This window comes from Cavia porcellus, unplaced genomic scaffold (assembly GCF_034190915.1).
Source record: "Cavia porcellus strain 051 isolate PalLab524CR breed Dunkin Hartley unplaced genomic scaffold, mCavPor4.1 scaffold_1, whole genome shotgun sequence".
NCBI lineage: Eukaryota > Metazoa > Chordata > Mammalia > Rodentia > Caviidae > Cavia > Cavia porcellus.
The window spans coordinates 87,756,872-87,769,797 of NW_026947484.1; the positions used below are offsets into that span (position 1 = coordinate 87,756,872).

A 12,926-nucleotide genomic window follows, 5' to 3' on the forward strand; every position below is an offset into this window, starting at 1 on the left:
TTCTAACACTGACATTTCATAGCTTATAAGTGTAAAGTACCTACCTGTGTGAGTTTAAAAATTTTCTGCAAAAAAGAAATAAAAAATTTTTGTATACAACATTTTTTAAAAATAACATTTGTCACTTCTGTCATACTGACAATTTGGCATAAATACACATGAAGAAGAGGTTCTGATTTACTTATCCACACAGCTTGCGTATAGTTTTTGGAGGTTTCAAGCCATACTCAGCTGGCTCCAAGGCAGGGTGTTGTGGCTGAGGGGCAGCCCTTCATGGTGGCTGCAAGCAACAAGAGAGAAATGACAAAAAAGGGAAAGGCACACCTCTTTACCAACCCTACGTTGTACGCTGACTCTGCCCCAGGTGAGTGCAGCATTCATGCTGCCAATTGCAACACTAAGCAGCGAACCAATCATGAATGCTAGTTTCAGCTGCCTCTATGACTTGAGACTTTGGGGCACACTTAAACAAGTCATAACCGCCTTATATAAAGAAATTTAAAATGTACAAAATACAACTGTAAAAGTAACAACTGCTGCCATGCAACATTTTAACCTAAAAACAGCATAGAAATGCAATTTAAAATGATGAACTCAAATTTATATTAACACCTAAGAAAAAAAGTTTAACAGTAAGTTCTATCAACACAAAGATTTAGAAAAGGAAATACATTCTCTTTGCTGGTATAATATGTGCATCAGATCCTCCAATCTGTAGGAACAAGTCATCCTTGTCTTTTATCTCAAGAAATCGACTCTTCTACTATTGTTTTTATGAAATATTTTCTCAATTAAATCATAAGCAGGCTAGTTTTCCTATATCTTTTTGCCAATCTGCTTCATTGTGACTTCCTCCAAATAGGCACTGTCCAATAATTTCTTTATTTTAGCTCATCATCAATAGGTGGTTTCTTTAGCTTTTAAATTAAAGATTCATCACCTGAACTATCCTCAGACACATTTTTTTGAATTGTTTTGATGCTTGTTAGTGGTGCTGATAGCCACCTGTTTAAGATTAGCACTTTTTACAGACTTCTTCCTCTTAGAAGTAGCTTTCTGTTTAGTTTTTTTTTTTTAAGACGTCTTCTTTAGTGGCTGCTCCTCTTCACCTTCTTTATCTTCATCTGAAGACTCTTCCTTGTTTTTCTTTTCATCTTTGTCACTACTAGATTCATCTGACAGAATTTCAAGACATTTGGTTTGCTTTGCCTTCCTTACCTTTTCAGAACTGTTCTATTCCTTTAGACTGCCATTGCTAGAAGATTTTTTTAGACTTTGGCAGTGGTTTGCCTGGGTGCATTAAAAATTCAAGATCTTCAAAACCTGTTTTAGATCATCAACACCTATTTTGAAAACCTTTACTCTCAAAGATTGATAACATAGAAGAAATAGATAGATTCCTAGAAACATATGAAGTACCAAAGCTAGGTAAAAAAGATGTGAAACTGCTGAATAACCCAATTTCTAATAATGGAATTGAAAATGTAATTAAGTCCTTACCTGCAAAGAATAGCCCAGGCCCATGCATGTCAAAAGAAAACCCATAAACTGGGAAAAAAATCTTAGTGAACTCTCCCTCAGATGAAGGACTTCTGTCTAAAACATATAAAGAATTAAAAAAAATCAGACTTCCAAAATTCAAAGATCCACTCCAAAAATAGGCATCTGAGATGAATGCATAATTCTCAGATGAAGAAATGTTCATCATCATTGGTCATTAGAGAAATGCAAATTAAAACCACACTGAGATTCCATCTCACTCCTGAAAGAATGGCCAGGATCTAGAAAACCAGCAACAACAAATGCTGGAGAGGCTGTGGGGGCAATGGAACTCTCCTGCACTGTTGGTGGGAGAGTAGACTGGTGCAACCATTGTGGAGGTCACTCTGGAGATTTCTCAAAAATCTGGGATTGGAAGCCCCGTTTGTTCCAGCTATTCCACTTCTAAGCATATTCCCAGAAGAACTGAAAGCATCACACCACAGTGATATACGTGCACCCATGTTTATAGCAGCACAATTTGTAATAGCCAGATCTTGGAAACAACCTAAGTGTCCATCAACTGAGGAATAGATTAAAAAGTTATGGTATTTTTATACAATGGAGTACTACTCAGCTATAAAGAATGACAACATTGAGATATTTATAAATAAATGGGCACAGCTTGAGACCATACTCATAAGTGAAATAAATCAAACTCACATGTATGAATACCAAATAGTTTCCCTAGTGTAAGAAATGATATGAATACATAAAAGTATGTAGTAATCATGATTCCCCATTGTATTGCTTTGAAGCCTTGTAATGTTTTCACTCATTAATTGAGTTGATTTTATTCTGGGTTGTTTGATTTTATTGTCTGTGATGGTATGAACAGCTATTTTGAAGAAAACAAGACATCACAATAGCTAGTGCTGATTTAATATCATCTTGTTTTGAAGTCCTATCAAGCTGTTGTTCTTCTGTCTCCATTTTATCATGTTGTATCTTATTGGATTTTATTATATGTGATAGTATAAACAAATTTTTATAGGCTGAGGTAATATAGAAACCATTGTTTATTTTCTGTTAGCTGGTTCTAAATACCCTGTAATACTTTCATTCTCTTGAATAGGTTCATACTGTCTTGATATGTTTGATGCTATAGTATACAAAGTTATACTCAAATATTTCAAGAAAAGAGACACTATGGTAACTACTATTTTGTCAGGTTATCTTATGGTGAAACAGTATGTTGCTTAAATTGTTCTGTTCTGACCTGTGTTGTTATGTTGTTATGTCCTCTTTTATCTCAATCTCCTTTTTTAAAATTAGTTTATTTTTTTTATTTTTCTAATTTAGGCTTCAAAGCAATATAGCAGGATATATTATAGTAACTTTTTTGATTTCCTTTTAACTTGATTTGAACCCCTGTATTGCTCTCACCATCTTGTTTTGACTGATTTTACTCTATTCTGTTTTATTTGATAATATCAAGTTTGAAGGTACAGGGAACTACCTTGAAGGCAATAAGATTCACTATGATGCCCATTCTGCTTTGACTGTTACCTTTTTTTGAACTCCTGCCTTATGAGACACAGTATAAAGAACTAGAGTTCTTCCCAGTGGGAGAAGGAAAACCAAATGAAAAAGTTTATAATAGATTCATTCTCACCACTCACAGTGTTCCACGCTTTTCACATCCTTAATTTCAGCTTACTTTTCACCTCTCACACGATGCTTTATCCTATAGCTTCAATTTAATTAACATCTTTCTTCTCTGAACCTTTGTTAAAATAAACATGTAATTTAATTTATTTTGTTTTTTTAATGCTTGGCAACTTGTACATATTGCTCTTGCTCTTGATGTTCTCAAGGTGTTCTCCTTGAATATGTATTTAAACAGAGACAGACAGACAGACACACACACACACACACACACACACACACACACACACACAGTCTCAGTAGTCAGCATGAGTCATCCTCATGAAAAACTTTTGTTGCCATAGTGGAAAAAAGCTGGGAAATATATCTTAGAAGATCTCACAGGTAGAGTATTGCAAGAGAAAAAGGAGAGAAGGGAGGTCTCAAGCATAGATTGCATCCCTCTTGCACACAGTTTGTTTTACAATAGAAGAATTTTGGTTAAATAGTAGAATATTTGTGTCAATCAGCATTTCATTCAGTTGACTTCTCTAAATTAGAATAGCTCATCAGCTGGTGAATTTTATGATCTTGAAATATCCTATTGTAATCACTGTAGCTATTTATATGGAGGAAAGGATATTTTTCTGAAATAGAATCCATGATCTGATAAGATAAAAATAACAGCTACTGTTATTACATCACAGAAACCGCAACAGTCTATAGTAATATTTATCTAAATGCAATTTGGTTGTTCATTAGCAACCTGCTACTAATACAGAAATTTCTAACTCTGATTTCATGTGCTATAGATTTTAAGGGGCCTCAATAACATGAATGGGAAAACACCAGGACTTTCTAAGCTATTCTTGAAATTTAGTATTTTTTACAAATTATAGTGTAGGGCAACAAACCATCATGGTTTTAGCACTATCAATGGCCTGAATTAGTTCAAATCCCTTATATTTTCACATCATATTGCATTTTTGCAGATGCATCAAATACATTAAATCATGACTTTGAAGTTACAGTAAATATCATGCTCCTTATGTCTTGTACAAATGGGTTATATGTATATTTAAAATTTAGACCCTGAGCTACTTATAAGCAGAGTGAGTGTTAAAGCTGTGTGCAAGTGGAAAACTCACTGTTATCTAATAAGATTGTGTTTCCCAGCACTTTGGGTATGGAAGCAAATGAAATATGATTTATTAAACCTACCTACTGTCAAGCCCACCTTGGCTCATCTCCACTGTGAAACAAAACTGTTAGGCCTTCCATTGCCCTCTTTGACACAATCACTTATAAATTTTTCTTAGAGTGATTTGTCATTTTTCCCCTTGTATAACTAGCGAGCTTTCCATGAGTATTTCTGAATGTTCCTTTTCCAGTGGCTCCTCATGGTGGGCTTTGCCTTTGGGGCTCACCAGATGCCGATTCAATAAGGAGCTGGGCCATCAGAAGCCTTAAAAGCAGCAATTCCACTGCCCTCCAATGATGATGGAAATGTTCAGGCAACCTCTTTACAGCTCTTTCTGATCCATTTCAGCCTCAGAGCCAAGTGGTTCAGGGTTTAGCAACAAGATGGTTCCAACTCACTGCCATTTTTAAAGGCCCTCCATCCTCAGTGGATAAAAATGTGTGGATAATATTAATAGTGCCTTTGGTGCCTCTATAGGCACATCCATCTACATTTAAATACACGTTTTTATGTTTAGCCATTTATTCCTAGCTGTGAAATATTGCAACAGCTTAAACATTAGCATACTAATCCAGGCCTGAGGTCTTGGGAGATTTATGTTGAACATTTTTGATGCTATTATTCACACTATATGCGAAGCTGAGTAAGACTTTCTTCTGGATCAGAGTAATACCTGCACTCTGAACACCTGGCTGTACTCTAAACACCTATTCTAACTTCAGTGATATTTCAATTTTTTTTAAAGTTTAAGACGATGATGTCAGCATGGTTTTGCAAATATGAACGATTACAGAGTCAGAGAGAATTGATTTAAAATCATGTCATTCACTAGTTGTGTAACCTTGAGTAAGGATTTATCCTCACTTAGCCTCAGTTTTTTTGACTATAAAAGTAACTAATGTTAGAAGCAGTAAATGGAAGAATAAGAAAATGAAAATTAAAATACCAAACAAATATGAAGCCTTAGGTGTGTAGCTGGCACCTAACGAAAGGATGCTATCATTATCATGATCATCAGTAATAAACAATGAGACCTAGGAGCAGTGACTTTTCTGAACATGGACACACTCCTGTCACAGACAGAACCACTAAAGCTCATTTGTTCTATCTAATTCATCCTTCATGGCAGAAAAGTGAGACAGAGGTTAATATGGTTTTTGAGGCTCATTTGATTATTTGTCTAATCTAAAACTAAGGGAAATACCTACTATTTGGCCTAAATTCTATTCAAATATAAAGATCCAAGCTTCATGACACATTGCCAAGGGGCCAAAGGTAGAGAATTTCATCATGAGGTAACAAATCTCCATTTCCTTTGCCCAGATGAAAAATCAAGGAGTGGGAAAAGCAATGGATCCATATAAGAAAATGGTTGCTCCTCTACATCCCAGAGCTACTTCTGGGAATATTTTACATCCATGGAATTCGGAAGCACAGAGCAGCAAAACTTGGCTTCATATGTCCCTTCCCTTTGCATAGTACAGGAAGCACAGACTGAATTTCCATTAATCTCAATCTGAATTTTCAAATTCAATTTTGATCCAGCTGTAACACTTCTCTCACTCCCTCTAGAATCTGTTTTCCAACTTCTGCCACCAAATCTTGCTTCCAGTCTCCCTAGAATGTACTCTCTAGTCTGCACTCCCTAGTCTGTACTGCACAAAAAACATGAACTATAAGGTAAAATAGTTTACTAGCTTTTTTGTTTACCAGACAGTTCTACCTTTACAGGATTGTGACACCTGGAAATGGAAAGATAGCCTCTTTGCATCTCTGTTGCCAAGCAAAGTCCCTAAATGACATACATTCAGTAGAATCATACCCACCCTCAGATCTACAGCCACGTAACAAATGAGCAAATTTGATAATGTCACTTTACTGTTTGAAACCCATTAATCACTCCACAATGCATTCAGAAGAAATGGCAGCATCCTAACCTCTATTACACTACTGGTAGCACTCTGTCCTCTGCCTGCCTTCCAGGCTCAACTCCGAACACTCACTCTAACTCCCTCTCACTTCCTCGACTGAATCATTCTTTTCCCGGACTTGGCAATGCTAGTCCCTGCCAGGACGTTTCTCCCTCAACAGCCCCTGTTAGAGTCACCCTTTGTTTGTAGCATAAAAGCCTTATCTTTCTAACTTTTTTGTGTGTTCTGGATTCTCATATTTTTCTTTAACACTTGTTTTTCTTTAGATTTTAAAGATGTGGGCATAGTATCCTGTTTCCTTTCTTTCCATACTTCTTAACTGATTGTTTCAATCCTTACAGGTCAGCTCTCAGTGGCCTCTCATATTGCTTAGTCATGTTTCAAAACTGATGCACAATTTCCTTTGAGTGACTATACATGTGCACCTGTATCCTTTTTCTGTTACAATTTTCTGTTGCTCTTTTGAGCTCATTTAAGCACAGTGATTATTATGTTTTCATATATCTCATCGGCATGTAAATAATAAGGCAGTGTTTCATACACCACAGTTTACGCAAAGGGTTCACCTGTCATCAGTGCATTGTTTCAGCCATTCAGCAGGTGTGAGATAAGATTGAAACAGACAGTGTTTACAACAGTTTTTACAGCATAAGACGCATTGCTGTTAACTGCCTTCAAAATACCCCCAGTCACTTTGAGCACACTATTGCACTGTTCTTGCCACATTCTGAAGCAATTCAGAAAATCCTCTTTCCTGAATATCTTTACAAATTATGCTCAAAAATTAGGTGCATGTTGTTGCTGAGTGGTACAAAACAGAAAAGCCAGTTCGAGTGCCTGAGAACATTATGATGCATCTGTCTCTCACCTTATTTACAGGATCTTCACCATGTGACTTCTGATTGTTCTCTGAAGTCAAAATGACCAATCTGAATGGATACTGAAGCAGCCATGATGGCCCCACTTAAAACATTTTTGAAAGAAGACTTCCAGAACAGCTTAGAGAAGTGGCAAGAATGATGAGATTAATATGTTTGAACTGAGGGAGAAAATTTTGAGTAGCACCAATAGCAATGTCTGTTAGGGCAGTACTTTTTATAGTATAAACGTTAACCATATTTTTTATCACACCTTGTATTTGTTGCATGCTTGTGTGACTGTCACTTGCAAAAGCAGTAGAGAAACAAACATAAGCCCAAAGGAAAGGGCCTCTGTCTGCTGCTCAGGGAGCGCACAGCCTATTAAAATGGCAGATCTTGCCTATTATGCTGACCATTCAGACAAACATACTTAAAATACAAAACTGTGGAGGAGACCGCAGCATAACTATTAACCCCACACAGTCTGGAATGCGGTTGCTTGGGTCTTCTAACCCTTGCCACTCATTAGCTACATGGCCTTCACCAGCTTCATACCTTCATAAGAACTGGCTTCTTCTTTTGTAAGCAGTGAGGGAAAATCACTTCTTATCTCACAGAATTGTTATAATGATTAAATGAATTAATGTCTGAGAAACACTTGAAGCTATATCTGGCATGCAATAAGTACTATAAACTTGGCCGTTATCATTATAATGTTGTTTCAATCCTTACAGATCAGCTCTCAGTGGCCTCTCATATTGCTTAGTCATGTTTCAAAACTGATGCACAATTTCCTTTGAGTGACTATACATGTGCACCTGTATCCTTTTTCTGTTACAATTTTCTGTTGCTCTTTTGAGCTCATTTAAGCACAGTGATTATTATCTGTAAGGATTGAAACAATCAGTTTAGAAGTGTGGAAGAACGTAATTCTGTTCTTCCAAATTTCTTGGTGATAAATTTCCTCTTCTGAATTACAGTGACAGAATTAAAATGGCTTTGTTTGACCAATGCTATTTTGAGGGGTCTTGTACATTGGGAGAGTAATTTTACAACTTTAATCTTGGAAACATTCAATATCCAAAATGCTGAATACAGAATCCCAGGCCTTCCATCACACTGCAGTTACCTTGTTCTTCCTGTTGTTCTGGTTTTCGACTTATATGCAAAAAAAAAAAAAAAAAAAAAAAAAAAAAAATCCTAACTATTAGTGACTTGAAATAACATCCATTCTCTCATATTTTTACGAGTTTGTAAAGTCAGGAATTCTGTTAGCAGTCAAAGAGAGTAGTTCTGGTATTGACTGGTGATACAAATGATGTTAAACCTGTGGCTCATCTGACCTGCAGGGTCCAGGATGGTTTGGGCCACATTTCTGGGGCGTTGCTGCAGATGGCCCTTTCATCTTGTTCATGTAACTAATGCGCTCTCCACATAGTTTATTACAATCAGGCTTCTAACCCAGGGCTGGCTGGCTTCCTCCATAACCAGCATTTCCAGGTTAGGAAAGAGGAGTTGAAGGCTTGATCTGAAAAATGCCAGGCATTTCCAGCATGTTCCAACCTCTCAGAGATAGAGGCTGGGAGTGAAGGGCACAAGATATAAAATCCACATAAGCAGAGATTTTTAATCCTTTGCCTAGAGCATTTCCTTTAAATAATATCTTCCAGTAACCTCTCACATACTCCTTACTGATGGAAGTCTCAGTGTCTTTGTCTGCCTTCATCTTCTGCATGATGACACTTTTACCTTTCATCTTCTAGGTGATTTAACCCTTTATTTCAAACTTCAGCTCAAACATCATCTACTGTGCCACATCTCCAAATACTTGCTTGCTACTTACCACACTGAACACATCACTACCTTATTTATTGCTTTATTATATGGAGCTGGTCTGTTAATCTGTTTTTTTAAATCAGCAAATTAACTCTGCAGTAGATCCAATACCATGTTTCATTCATTTTTTTCTGTCTAACATTATACTTATACCAACATACCTGATCTGCTCTGAATGAAGCATTGATTGAAAATGGTTTAAGACTGTTATTTTTAAAACTTGATAAAAATGCAAATGACTGAGGAACTTCACTAGACATATTTGGCTACCAAATATATTTTACCAGATTAATTTATAAAATTTCCAATTTCTATAAAGATATAGACTAAGTACTTTAAAATATTCAATATGAGATGGATTTTACACCATAGGTCTTTAGTCAATTACAATATGTATTTTATTGAATTGGCAACAGATAGACTGAGAAATAATTTATAAAAGTTATACTTCACCTGGAAATCAATAAAAATGATGAAGAAGCTGCCTTGATGTTGACAGAGAAACAGAATTATATATGATCTTTCAAGTATAGAAAATTAATCTACACTGGCTGAAGATGTGTTTGATCATAATCCAAAAATTAAAAGTACAAGTAAAGCTCAACGAATTTTCCATTATTTCAAAACGTACCAAAAACAGCTTGCTAAACTGCTCTGCTTGCAAAATTCTGTTTTTTAGCCAATCTCCTCTATGCCTTTGGTTTTTGTTGTTTTTTTTTTTAATCTATCAGTTACCATTCATTTATGGTAAAAATTTCTTCACAAATTAAGACTGCAAAAACTGTGTTTATGTATTTTCATATTACAGTATTCCAAGAACTGTGTTAAGTGGTTTATGAAAAATACCTCATTTTTACAATGACTTTGGAAGTTACGTGATATTTAAAGTAAGGAAATTCAGCTGAAAGAGAATAGGTGATTCTTCCCAGGTCACATAATCCATGAGGGGGACAGACAAAAGATTTCTAACTCCAAACATCTTGCATCAAATCTGCCAGTATTATTTACTAAAGGAATTGAATTATAATGCCTAATCCAATCTACATGGCTGCCCTGTAGAGATCAATCATTCATAGTGTTGCAAAAAAAGTCAGAGAATTGCACAGAGTATTTTATTCTTCATTTTGTGCAAAGGGGGATACATATTTGGGGATGGAATCAAAATTCATTCTTGAGTTAGAGTGAGGTATCTCTGTTTTGGGCTGGAGAAAGGTTTCAGGTCTACCCTAGACCTCCTCTCACAATCAATTCCTCCCTTGTCGCCTTTTTTTCTTTCTATCATTTGCTCACTTATAACCTCATTAGATTCTACTTCTAGGGAAAAAAATTCACAGATCAAACCCATACCTGAGCCTGGGGTACAACTTCTGCTCTTACTCATGGCTATGTTCAATTAAAAATTTTTTTAAAAAGTTAATCTGTGTAGAACTCTAGATTTTAGTGGATTATAATCCATTTTGGGTGATAGCATTAACAATTTGAGTAGTAGTATTTGATTTAAATGAATAAATAAAGTGGTCAGGAGTAGCACAGGTAATATGTGAAATAATTGACAGGAAGTAGCACAGACCCTATGTGATTCTGAAATCCACTCCTCACTCCTGGAATCCTACAGGTACTGTATTTCATTTGAAGCAAAAGCAATGTCATGAAAGAATGAATAATAGCCAACTTGGAATAAAGATGGAGGAATGAAAACAGAAGCAATTCAATTCCCTATCCAATGGCAGTAGTTTGATTCCATTGTCACAGTTATGTCTGAATATAGCTTTATGGCACTTTTTTGAATTTATTGTTAAGGACAAAACACGTCTTTTGTATATTGGTATCACATTGCAGGATGGTCAGTTACATTTATGAAATAAATATATACATGTAGTAGCTTAGTCTTTATTCTTACAGTGTTTAATTTGTTAATACCACATATGCACAGAAATTCAAACTTTTTAAAATTGAGCTTTAACATTTGGTGTATGAAACCTGGATCCTCTTGGGGATATAACTCAGTGGCACAGCACCTGCCTGGCAAGTGTGGGCTTGATCCCTGGTACCAAATAAATAAAGAGAGTCAGAGAGAGGGAGAAAGGCTCAGAATGTAGCTCAGCGATGGAGCACTTGCCTAGCTTGTGCTAAGATACTGGGCCCAATCCCAGCACTATGAAAGTAAGTAAATAAAAATAAGTTGGATAAAGAAATCTGAATTTTGATTTGGTTTCTGGTACAGTTAGGTATACAAAGCAGTATGGAATTGCTGTTAGTGATTATTAAATGAAAAACAAGTTGTCAGCTGTGAGTAAAGTGTGTCTGCCTCCATGGAGTGCAGAGTTATTTTGCCATTCCTTCAGTACTTCAGTTCAATTTTGTTTTCTTAATATAGGAATAAAATTTTGTAATGGAAGAAGTAATTAGAAAGGGACAATATTATAATGTTAAAATCCATTGACTCATACAAGGAGTGCTTTAAATGTATACTTATGGGATACCAGAGTTTTAAGTGTCATTATGAGAGTCAGAATTCATACAGGTATATAAAGTTCAAAGCTTGCTCTTTTCTCCGTAACATTTTGTTCTCAATAATGGGCCCTTGGAATCATGTTCATTCCTTAATACCAAATTTGAAATGCAACTAAGAACAGAGTATAACACGAGGATCTCTGCAGACCTCATCGTGTTCTGAGCTGGCCGCTCTCATTAGTGTGAGTGCACATGTGGGCGAGCTCCAGGGGGCGTTTCTGGGACACTAAAAGCTCTTCACGACGCACCTGCAGTCAAGATTCTACTCAGGCATTTTGGGGCCGCTCTATTTCCTCTCTTTCCTGTAGCATTTATTCACACTTGACCTTATGTTTTAGAAAGTGCACACAAGTCAGTATTCCAGACATCCCAGGGACTTGAAGAGCTGATCTAGTGCCTATGTTGCAAGATGAAAAACAGAAGAATTGTGTTGAACCTATAAAAAGGATGACATTTTGCCTGGCCCTGAGCTGTTCTGTTCAAAATTGAAGCTTTTGCAGCTTGGGGCTCTTTGATTTGTGAGATAGAGAGCATCATTTCTTGGCCATTACTGAATCATAAATGTTCTCTGCCTCTTCCCAGCTCATTTTATTTAAAAGGAAAAAGAGAAACCCTTTATCTTGCAAAATGCACTTTCTTTTTATTTTCTTTCATTTTGTACATTGCTGGAATAGCTTCTGTAAGGGTTCAGTGGAAACATATGTAAATGGTAATTTGAAAAGACCACTGAACTGATACAGAGAAGGTTATTTGGGTGATTAGATTGGAATAGGTGTCGTGATAATAGAGAATTTTGCAGCACTTTTTTTTGCCACATTGCCTTGTGGAAAGGCCAGAACCCTGTACACATTATTTATTTTCATCGTCTATAGAGTAGTAATATTAGAGCCACAGAGCACGTCCAGGTCAGGGTCCGGCTTAACCACAAGGTATTGATTGGTCGGGGTGGAGGGAGTTGAGCACAAAGGAGAAAATGTCTTTAAAAATTCCTCTGCTTTCCATGAGTTTTCAACAACAGGGCAGCACATGGAGCCTTTCTTAACAATGCAAAATGATAACCTCTTAGCTAAACTGTATGTTCTTTTATTGAAACCCTTCTCACTAGTTTAATTATTCCTTTATTCCACAAACATGTTTTCAGTAGATTTTCAATGCTAGTCACTCATAGCAGCTGGAAATCAATAGCAGAGCCACCTTCTCTTTCTCGGGGAGCTCTCAGTCTAGCTATGAACATATAATTATGTCAGAGTAATAAAGTCTATTTAAAGGCTTATACCAGACATGTTCCTATATTTTGCACAGACAAAAGATAGTCCAACATTATTTCAAATGAAAAGAGTATTAATGTCTTCCACAAACCAAAAATAGAAATAAGAAATTACATTTCCTGAGACAACTTTTTTTCCTCAGGAAAAATAAAAGATTTGTGAGCAAAGCACTGACCTGCCTAGAAGCATT

General features: G+C 36.2%; 1 pseudogene; it reads right to left on the bottom strand.

Moving 5' to 3' along the window:
- Positions 1–743: 743 nt before the first annotated feature.
- Positions 744–12,926, bottom strand: part of LOC100728715 (protein DEK-like) — a 58,857-nt pseudogene continuing 46,674 nt past the window's right edge.